Source organism: Sminthopsis crassicaudata, chromosome 3 (assembly GCF_048593235.1).
Source record: "Sminthopsis crassicaudata isolate SCR6 chromosome 3, ASM4859323v1, whole genome shotgun sequence".
NCBI lineage: Eukaryota > Metazoa > Chordata > Mammalia > Dasyuromorphia > Dasyuridae > Sminthopsis > Sminthopsis crassicaudata.
The window spans coordinates 337,738,120-337,745,413 of NC_133619.1; the positions used below are offsets into that span (position 1 = coordinate 337,738,120).

A 7,294-nucleotide genomic window follows, 5' to 3' on the forward strand; every position below is an offset into this window, starting at 1 on the left:
GATGGGAAAGACCCTCTTGTAGATGTTTTTCTCAAGAATGGTAACAAAAGATAGGAAAGATATGCTATGAATGGATGAATGAAGTGAAATTTTTGTGAGGATGGAGGAAATATTGGCATGTTTGTAGAGTGTAGAATAGTAGCCAGTAGAGGAAGAGAGGCTGATATTTGAGTGAAAGTGGGGATGTCAAAGAGGGAAATCCAGTGGAGAAAACAGAATGGAAGAGGATCACATATGCATGTGAAGAGTTTTGTTTAGCAAGGTAAAAGTGGCTATCTCTTCATGTGAGTCAAGGGTGAAGGAGACAGTGGTAAAAGGCATCTGAGTAATGTGAGTTGTGGAGGAAAAAGAAGGAGTTCTTGGCAAAGGGAAAAAAGTAGATTTGGAGTTAGAAGATCTATTTTCAAATATCAGCTCTGACATTGACTGCATATATGATCTTGGATAAGTCCTCAAATGAAGAATGAAGGGTTTGAGTGGGAATGGGAAGGGAGCTTGCAGGATCCCTTTCAGCTCAAAGTCCATACAAGTCTGTATATCCACATACAGTAGATTCTTGAATATCCATTCTTTACTTACACTAACAGATGGAAGGAGAAATGCATGCTTAGTAATTTTTTCTTTTTGTTTTCCTCTTTCTCCCCCATCAGAGGTGTGTGTGTGGGATAGTTTTGCTAGTGCAGATCAGTACTTGTCTTGGAGCTTGGTTTTTAGAGGGATGCCAGGGCCACTGAGAGGTTAATTGAATTGCACCAAATCACACGCCCTAAATGTATTAGAGATGGAACTGGAAAGCTAGATCATCTTGATTCCTGACAACAATGACAATCATTAGAATAAGACCTAGCATTTATTTAGTGTTTTAAGGTTTATTTAACAACAACACTGTTAGGTAGATTCCCATCATTAATCCCATTTTACAGAAGGGAAACCAAGGAAGACAGAGGTTAAGGGACTTGCCCAGCATCACATAGCTATTAAGTATCTGATACCAAATTTGAACTCAGAATTCCAAGCCACTGATCTTCCTAACTACTTTCTAGATCAGCTTTCTATCCACTACTCTACAAAGCCTCTCAAAAAACTGTTAATTTCCTAACAACAAATTTTTGGATTGATATGAAAACCAGTCCTATATCTTAGGTACCCACGATTTCAGGTTTAGTGGACCCAGTTGAATATAGATTTAAGATTAACTCAGAGGATTCATAACTAATTGTTCAATGAGCAGTGTAGACATTTGTTGTCATTATTTCAATCATATTTGGCTCTCTGTTACCCCATTTGGGGTTTTCTTGGCAAAGATACTAGATTAGTTCACCATTTCTTTTTGCAAGATGAGGAAACTGAGATAGTGTTAAATGACTTGCCCAGGGTCACACATCCAGGAAGTGTCTAAAATCAGATTTGAACTGAGGAAGATGAGTTTTCCTGATTGTAAGTCTGGCATGCTATCCATTGTACCACCTAGTTTCCCTTTAGACTCAAAATTCAGAGTTCAGCTTTGATGTGGACTCTTTCTCAGAGGATTTTGAGAATGGAGCTGGGCCTTGAATGATGGTTAAGAATTGGATGGGGAAAGAAGGTAAACAAGAAGCATCTTGAAAGAGTGTTAAAAGCATAATCCAGAGTCTACATCCTCCCCTCATCATGGCCACCTTTTTGACTCAGTACTCCTCCCCAGTTTTAGTTTCCCTCTCTGTTAAGTGAGGAAGATTAGTGAGAGTGAGAATGCAAAATGAGGGAATCTGGTGAAAACAGGCTGGTCACTTCCATTTCTAATCTCCTTATGATTCATCCCTATAGGGATAATGGTGAGAGTAGAATGATGGAAGTACAAAGACACAATACTTATGACAGACAATTTCAAGTCAATTTTGATTCCCACAAAGAAATAGTGGGGCACAATGGCAGTCCTTGCCTGACATAAGAACTTGCTAAATTTTCTGCAAAGAGGTGGTAAACTATTTACATGACAATCAAAACCATTTGAATGAATAAATGAATTCTCCCAGGGACTAAAGCAACATAGATTTAGAGCTAGAGGTGATTTCAGAGATTATTTAGTCAAACTCCTTCCTTTTATTGATGAGGAAACAGGCCCAGAGGAGTTTCACATCACATAATGTCTAAGATGCTCTCTTAACACTCTTTTCAATGTCCATGCTTTCTCCTCTAGCAGCATGACAAAAGATAGATAACAAATGAAAAGGCTGCCTATGAAATATGTATTCACATGAGTATGCTAATGTGTATAGACAGGTGGTATTCATTGAGCCTGTGAAGTAGCTTTTAAAAATGATCCTTCTAAGAAGTTTGCCCCCAAGGGGAACCTAACAAGTGAAGCATAGAAACTAGTGCTCAATGTCTGGGAAACAATCAGAAGATTAAGGTTTTTTCTTTCTCTACTTATACTAAAAGGTATTTGGAAACAGAAGAACAAATTACATTCTCCTTGGTCTTGAAACAAGAAGTTTGTTTTGAACCTCAAGAAAAAGTCTCATGGACGGAAGTGTTCAGCATAGGATGAATGATGATTAGTTATAAAATGTGAAGTTGAATTGTCTTTCTGGGGGGATAGTAGATATTTTCTTCTTTCCATAAATCATAATGGCACAGATGTATAGATTTTTTATGAAGAAGTAAATTAGAGCCATAAGTACTATAATTACATGAGTAATAGCCTGTAGATTAACAAGTAGTCAAAGTAGAAATGGTTGTTGATGTTTACTTTCATTCTCATTTCAGGAAAGAATACAGAATCTTGGGCAAAAAATCTGAAAAGTGCTGACTTTAAGTTATTATGTTTAAATGGAGGCCAGGATGATGTGGAAAATTTTGAGAATTGTCACCTGGCTAGGGCACCAAACCATGCTGTGATCTCACGGCAAGAAAAGGCATCGTTAGTTCGCCAGGTGCTATTGGATCAACAGGTCTGTATAATCCAGTGCTTGCTATCCCTTTTCCTTACTTAATTGGACTTGAATGCGTTAATAGGACCCAGAACCCAGTCACTTAATTTTATTTCCACTTAAATCTGAAAGTGGGTTATTGGCTGTGGCTGTATATTAACACTATTGCCTTAAGTCTCTATATAGAAAGTAAAAGAGAATGTGCAGGATCCTTTATGATCTTCTGTTAGTGAGCTTTCTGACTCAAGAACAGAGGAGCAGGAGCATTAAGTTTTTCAAACTCTGTGCCTTCTTGATTTTATTGAGAGACTTTGGGAAAGCTTCCTGTACTCAATCCTATTTCACTTAGTTCTTTTTCTAGGTGAGAATGATGGTTTAAATCACTTGGCAGACAGTCTGGATATAGGTAATGATAAATATATTTGGCTTTGTCCTTGATTATCTGCTTTTTAAAATCAAAGTTAAAACAGTCAGAAATAGCACTGGTAGAAGTTAGCATAACACTGGACACTATGAAAAAGACATGGTCTCTGAATTCAAGATATCACAAAAACGACAAACCAAATGAATAAACCAGGGAAAGCAGTAGTTACTGAATAGTATAATTGAAGGAGGATTCTGAAAACTTCGTTCCTCTCAGAAGGCAGCTTCACAATTTGGATAACATACTGCCTCAGATTTGGCCAATTATTCCTTTAGATAAGGGTATTTTATCTCTAGGAAGGCCATTTTAAATTCCCCTTAAGGCAATGTGTTAAGCAGAAATCTTTCAGGATCTGGGAAAACAGTGGCATAGCCTTTGGGCTATAAGGGGACCAGACAGAGGACAAATAAGAGGTGTCTATAATATTAGGAAGAGATAATGTTGACAAGGTAAAGAAAAAGATACCAGAGGTCAATGTGGATTGCTTTGAAGTTTTCTCTAAGGTTGATCCTGAGTATATTATATTTTTCTCCCTTTTTCCATGGATGCCTACTGATAACATGTCTGTCTCTTTGACTCAGAACCATTTTGGAACTTATGGCAGTGAGAAAGAAACTTTTAATATTCTACCCAAAACCAGAAACCTCTTGTTCCAAGACAACACTGAGTGCCTGACAAAAATCCCAGATGGCACCACCTATGAAAGTTTCTTAGGAAAAGACTATGTCACAGCTGTTGGCTCTCTCAAGAAATGCTTGACTTCCTGTAAGTAGGAAGACACATAATGGGGAAATGGAGCACATAATCAAATGAATTCCTTAGAAACACGGGAATCATCAAATCTGATAAATATTGAGTATTTGCTATGGGTCCAGCACTGTCCAAGGTGCTGAATAGTAGACAAAGAGCAATCTATTAGTCTTCATCTTCTGACTGTCTCTAGTTAACAGCCATGTAGGGGAATAGCTGGTGACCACACAGATTTCCTTCCAGCTTGCTGCTGGCCTATTTCTTCCCCTTTCAGACTAAGGTTGGCCCTGAATGTAACCTATGGCAAAAGGGGTGATGGTCTAGAGCAAGACAGAAGAGAATAAGTCAATAAGCATTGTATGAAAACTCATTGCCTTCATACCAACAACTCTTTCCAGGCCCTTAACAACCTCTACTCAGGCTGGGATCACTGGCCTGGGTCACAGGTGACAACTCCAGTGACTTGAAACTTGAGGATTGTGCACAAAGCAAAATTTAGACTAGATGACCTTTCTGGCTTCCATCCAACCCTAAAAATGTGTGTGTGTGTGTGTGTGTGTGTGTTTGTGTGTGTGTGTGTGTGTGTGTGTGTGTGTGTGTGCATATGACAACAGAACAGAATAAATTAGAAACAGATACAGGAAGGTAGCAGAATAGGAAAATAATAAACAGTCATTTTAAAGATACTTCTTTTGTGATGTATGAAGTTGTATAAGGGACCTCTTGGCTATTAAGGGGAAAGGTAGGAATATGTGGCCATGGCAGATCTCTTATCCCATTAAGATAAGGGTAAGGGAGAATTATTTCTATGCTCTTTATTTCCCGTAATTTCTAGTGTTTAACTGCCATTTACATATTGTAGGAAGGTGAGGATAGAATCACTTTTAGCAAATAGCCAGCAGAGTCTGAATAACCATCTGTTCTATTCTTTCCCCACAGCTATTCTGCCTGTTTGTGAATTTCACAAATTCTAGAAATCCAGGAAAACCAGACATCCACCTATGAGGGACTAGCCACCAGATTGTTATATTTCTCTTTGCCGCTCTCTTTCCTGATCACCAAGTATGGTGGGGACTTCCTTCTCACTTTCTTTTAACAGATGATCCTAGAGAGGAATATTGTCTTCAACCTTCACACTTCCCTGTTTTCATCTGAACAATAAATAAAAGTGGAAGAATGTCACTGATTCTGTGTGTCTTTGTATCACACTTCCTTCACACCTCATGATTTTACTTAATTCTAAACTACTTTGCCATATTGAAATGCCATTTTTGTTTTACACTAGATACATGATTTCATTGGTACAAGGAAGTCTCTCTCAGAGAAAATAACTCTGTCAATATAGACTGGTTCCTATTATATCAACTACAGTCTTAAGCATGGCCTGGAGATCTTGAAAGCTCAAGGGTACTCAAGGGTATCTAGCAAGGAGTAGAATTAAAATTAGCTCTTCCATGTAGAGGCCAGTTTTCTAAGGATTCTACTACTTACTACTAGCCACATGACTCTTGGTTAACTATTTCACTGCTTCGTCCTCACCTCCCTCATCTGTAAAATGGGGATAATCATACTTGTACCTGATACATGGGATGGGTATATTGAGAAATCCCTTAAATATTATAAAGGGCCATATCAGAAATCTACTTTGACAAATATGTAAAAGGTTTACCATATCAATATTTCCATGTAAACATATTTTAAGTTTTTAAAATGCATTTAGTTTTGGAAATAGGATATATATGCATTGATATATGTTTACATACATGTATATGTGTATGTATGTATGTATGTATTGTCCTTTGTAATTCTTATTTTCCTAATTTGCTTAGCAAGGGTAACTTCAGTTTAGCCTGGCTCATACTTGAAATAATTTCCAGAATTTGATTATTGAGACTTGAATAGTAGCTAGATAGAGCAGTCCCCAGTCTGGAGTCAGGAAGATTCCTCTTATAGGTTCAAATCTGGCCTCAGACACTTACTGATTGATCAAGTTACTTAATGCTGTTTGCTTCAGTTTCCTCATCTGTAAAATGAAGTGGGGAAGAAAATGACAATCACTCCAGTATCTTTGCCAAGAAAATATCAAATATAATCAAGAAGAGTTGAAAACAAATGGAAAGACTGAACAACAAAAAATCAATTTGAATAAGCAAGAATAGTCCCATAGAATTTCCTTGATTTCACCTAGATACTCTTATTTATAAAACAATTGAGGAAATTCAGGCTTCCTTTTTGGCTGTTTATTACACAAAAAGTAATCAGAGGCGCAGATAACAGAGAAAAAAATGTGACTTTTTCACTACATCTTTCCTCCTGCCTTACTTTTCCTAATTTTGCTCCTCTTTACCCTGATTAGCCGCTACCACCTCTCCTTAACCTCCCAATCTACCATTGCTTCTCTGACGTTCCCACATAGTAGCCTCTGCACTTGACCCTTTCAGCTTTTTACCAAACATCAACCCTTGCTTATACTTGTCATCTTTCTTATTCACTCTTACTGGAGTATTGCTAATATAAAGAAAGAAGAAACTTCCAGGAAACAGTTTCTAGTAAATTAATGATAATTTAACTTAATAATATAATAACTTTATAGTATTAATTAGAATATAAGATAATATTTAGCAATAAATAAAATTATTAATTAAGTTAGTTAATAATATATTGACGGTTTGCTTTATCTTGGCAATCAAAGACAAAAGACATGGAAAGCAGGAAAGTTTTAGATAATCCTGGAAAGGAATTCCCTTGACAACTGAAAATCAACTGATTGGTGGACATTCAATGAGGAAATGGAATAGAAAATTTCAGCTCTTCCTACTGAGAATATGTTGATCATGAGGTTTAACTATCTCCAGCAGTCTGGACAAGAGAAAACCTCTTCATTCAGACCACTCTGGTTGGCTTTCTCTTAAATGATCTGGGTGACCCTAAATTCTAATAAAGAGTTACAAGGGTTCATTTCCTGGGGCTAGATTCTATTTACACTCTCTCCCAAAATTGAAAGGAATGTTATTAAATTAGGACCCAGGCTTTTACTCTGCTGTTTCTTCATTGAGATCCAGCTCCTGTGGAAGGTTAGCCTCTGAAGACATGACTGATTGAGTGAACCCTAATCCAGAGAATGTGGATGACTCAAACTATGATCCACAGTTTGAGCCCATAGTGCCTCTTCCTGAGCAGGAGATCAAGACTCTTGAAGAAGATGAAG

At 37.3% G+C, this 7,294-nt stretch overlaps 1 long non-coding RNA gene across 1 annotated transcript in view; it reads left to right on the plus strand.

Annotated features, from left to right (window-relative positions):
• LOC141564773 (uncharacterized) overlaps window positions 1-5,272 on the plus strand; it is a 7,074-nt gene extending 1,802 nt beyond the window's left edge. Inside the window, exons 2-4 of the long non-coding RNA XR_012488712.1 lie at window positions 2,749-2,933; window positions 3,918-4,101; window positions 5,026-5,272. This is a non-coding gene — a long non-coding RNA (uncharacterized LOC141564773). The remainder of the gene's footprint in view (window positions 1-2,748; window positions 2,934-3,917; window positions 4,102-5,025) is intronic.
• Window positions 5,273-7,294: the final 2,022 nt, after the last annotated feature.